Source organism: Camelus ferus, chromosome 35, assembly GCF_009834535.1.
Source record: "Camelus ferus isolate YT-003-E chromosome 35, BCGSAC_Cfer_1.0, whole genome shotgun sequence".
Classification (NCBI taxonomy): domain Eukaryota; kingdom Metazoa; phylum Chordata; class Mammalia; order Artiodactyla; family Camelidae; genus Camelus; species Camelus ferus.
The window spans coordinates 5,552,429-5,556,268 of record NC_045730.1 but is presented as its reverse complement, the minus strand read 5'-3'; positions in this window follow the sequence as shown (position 1 = coordinate 5,556,268).

Genomic DNA, 3,840 nt, shown 5'->3' with positions numbered 1-3,840 from the left:
ACCTTCAATCTCTCCCTTTGTACTGGGTGCAAGGATTTGTTGTGTTTTGTTCTTATACAAAGGCATTTGTTTAAACAAGCACTCCTGGAAGAAGTGTTTGTCTGAGTGACCTGCAGTGTGCTGGGCAGAGGGGCGTGCTGGGCAGAGGGGTGTGCGGGGAAGAGGGGTGTGCTGGGCAGAGGGGTGTGCTGGGAAGTGGAGGTGCCAGAATTGCTTCCTTTGGGTGCTGATACTGACCAGTTGAGGATAAATACATTTTTTCAGGCCTGAATTATGTGCTCTGAATGCTTGTTTTCTCCGTGCTGTTAGAAATTACTCATTCCACCTCAGCCTAATCAGCTGATCAGATTTGGGGTGTCACTGACTTATTTGTAATACCCTTCTTGTTGGAGTCTGGTGTAAAATATACTCACATTTCAGAATGCTGAATGAGATGTTTGAGAATCTCCATCATTTTGCGGGACTAGACTCAGGAGGAAAGAAGGAGAAAAGAGAGCAGAGCGGTGGGGGTGGGGGCGGGGTGTCTGGGTGGAGCAGGTTTGCAGGGCCCGACAGGACTTCACCTTTACTCCCGTGATGGGAAGTCACTGGATGTTTTCAGCAGAGGAGTGACGTTAGCCTCCTCGCTGCTTACCTTGGCTGTGACTTTGAAAACAGGCTGTCAGAGGGCAAGGGCAGAAGCAGAGACACTTACGAGACAGTAAATCGTGGAGGTGGTAAGAAGTTGGTCAGCTTCTGGATGTGTTTTTAAGGTGGAGCTGTTGGCCTGGTTGATAGATTGGATGTGGGTTGTGAAAATGAGAGGATTGTTGGGTTTTCGGCCAGAGGAACTGGAAAGATGGAGCTGCTGGATAGGGATGACTATTGGGAAGAGCAAGTTTTACAAGGAAAAATCAGAAATTTAGTTGTAGATATATTAACGTGAAGTCCTGTTTGACTTCCAAGAGATGACGTTGAGAGGCAATTGGATATTTGAGTCTGGAATACAGGAGGGAGGTCTGGATTGGAAATAGCAGTTTGGAAGTTACCAACTTGTAGATAATACATAAAGCCCTAAGGCTGATGCTGGCGGCAGCAGAAGGTAGAAGAGGCCAGAAGACTGAGCCTCAGGGGTGCTGTGTGCCAGCACTCAGGGGCTGGGACTCAGAAGCCCGGCCAGGGCCGTGGGAGGAAACCAGAACAGCCTGAGACCCGGGGAGCCCCATGAAGAAAGGGCTTGAGGAAGTCGGGGAGAGCAGCTGTGGGAAGCGTGGCTGCTGGGCCGTGCGAGGGGAGGACTGCGAGCTCCTCGTGGAGTCAGCACCTGGTGGGTGGTGGGGGACGCTGTCGTGAGCAGTTGCAGTGAGTGGACACGCTTGCTTGGATGGAAAATGAGAGGAATCAGAGGAAGCGAATGGGAACAGCTCCTTTGCAGGGGCAGGAGGCGTGTGTGCCGGAGAGCAGAGAAACGGGGTCGCGGTGGGAGAGTGAACTCATCTTTTTTTTTAAGATGAAGGAAGTAACAGTATATGCTAATAGAAAAGATAGCTTAAAAGGGGAAGTTAGTAACACCACATTCACTTAGGTCAGGGGAGTTGCAGGTGAGGGCAGGTGTGGGCCCAGAAATGCCCCTGAGAGAGTCAGCTTCAAAACACTTGCCAGGTCCAGTCCACTCAAGAGCAGCTCCCAGGAGTGTCAGCCGCTTAGGAACTCTACCGCCCCCTGCAGTTTTGATCCTGGCAGGGCCAGAAATGATAATTAGCCAGCTGAGGGAGGAAGGATGGAGGTAGGCAGGAAGAAGAGGCCTGCCCTGCCTTCCACCCCTCCTGCAAGTGGTCAGCCAGCAGCGTGGCCTCGCTGAGTAACTGACGTGGTGTTTTTGTAGTTACGTGGTTAAAAAGTTCTCAAATGTTATACCATGCTCCCAAATAAATCTTGGACTGATTAAAGATTTAATTGGTGGAAATAAAAGAAAAAATAAAATAAAAGTGGTGAAGAACACGTATAAACGTAAGGCTGAGCCACAGAGCAGGGTTCTGTCATGCAGAAACGTTTTCATTTCATCTGGAGAGTGTGTATTGGTTTCTCAGGTTTGTACTTAATGATCCATATTGCCACAATCTCTGAAACCATGAAAACAGCCTTCTGCGGTTTGCATCTGCTAAATTCCATGGAGACAGGCTGGGGCCCAGAGGGATGTGGAAAGGAATAAACAGAGGGATAAGGAGATGTAGAGATTTTGGCGGGGGTGGGGAGCTCTCTGGGGGACTAGGCCTTTGGCATCCTGTAGTTCCACCCAACTCTAACCACAGTCGCCTACAAACATGACTTTCTCAGGGGCAAGCCTCACTTCTGGAAATGTCCCGAAACACTCAGCCCCCTAGCACCAACATTTGAAGGGAATCCAAAGTGGCCCACAAGCAACCGCAGAGATTTGAAACACCTCAGGCTCCCACGTGCGCACCGGGCACACTGGGGCTCCGGGCCTCTGTGCCCACTCACAGGGACACTGGCTCTGGAGGGACAGTTGAGGGACAGTTGAGGGTCAGTGCTGTTGCTAGGCTACGACTGTTATGGACAGAACGTTTGAAGTCATAGAGCTTTGCAGCCAAGGTGTGGCAGCGAGACCTCTGTGGCTCTTCTGTAGTGCCGGTGCTGAGATCGGGAGGCGGCAAGAGGCCAAGAGGGAAGTGAGCGATGTTGGAAGGCGATAGGCCAGATTATGAAAAAAGGTTTTAACTTCAGGAGCCAGAAGATCTCTAGCAGCCGGCAGGGAGACTGCTGGGATCGTCAGAACCCCGTGCCTGGCTGTCACGCCATGATAGCGAGCTAAAGCAGCTCCACAGAGCTGCATGTGTAGGCGGTAGTTACACAGTGGAGGAGTTGCTGTCGTGCAAGAAAAATCTCATAAACAGCAGGGACAGGAAGAACAGGTAACAGGGGCGGGGCGGGCCTGGGAGGAGCCCCCGGCCAGACCCACCTGTCAGTTTTCCCTCCGAGGCTCCTGGAAACTGACACGGGGCCCAGGGCCCAGCAGACTTGCTAGGCTGCAAAAGCTTTAGCTGGTTTTGGAACCTCTCGTGATGCCCCTTATAGAGCACTTTACTGACAGTTTTTACGTGATTTTAACTGCATATCAATAATGATAGCAACAAAATTAAATGTAATAAAACAGCATCTTATTTTTAATGTGCACATTTTTTATACCATCGTATTACATATTATATATTCATATGGAAATAAAAAATAGTAAAATAAATGATTATTAATATTGTAAAAGTTTGTAAAGTTTTAGTTGTGTCCTTATGAAAATAAAGGCAAAAATAGCAAATGCAAGTGACTGTTACTATTGCAAAAGTACTGCTTTCCTTTCTAAAAGTTTAAAAAGACTGAACTCTCCAACTATATTTTTTCATTCTTTCAATCCGTTTATTCATCAAATATAACTTGAATACCTATTATGTAGTAGACAGACTCAACTCAGGACCCTTTGTCTGTCTCTCAGAGCCCTTTCATCCTTAAAAACTTCATGTTGCGCCCTATGAGCAAGAAGAGACCTTAAAAACTGAAGTATTAACACTTCATTTCCAATTAAAGCTGCTCCTCCCTTCTTTCAAATGAAAGCTTGTCTGAAGGTAGGAAATTGTAAAAGATAACCTTAATCTGCCCTTTTGAACATTTATAATATTAAATATTAATATTGATCATTGGAAATGTTTGATTTCATAACAATGTATAAATCTAAATACCAAATAAAATGAGCCATCCCAATTCATTCGAATCCTGAATTCCCTTTGGTTTAAAGTTTCTTGAAAATCAGAGTAAGAGTAGCTTTTTCCAGAATTCTTGTTTTGTTTTGTT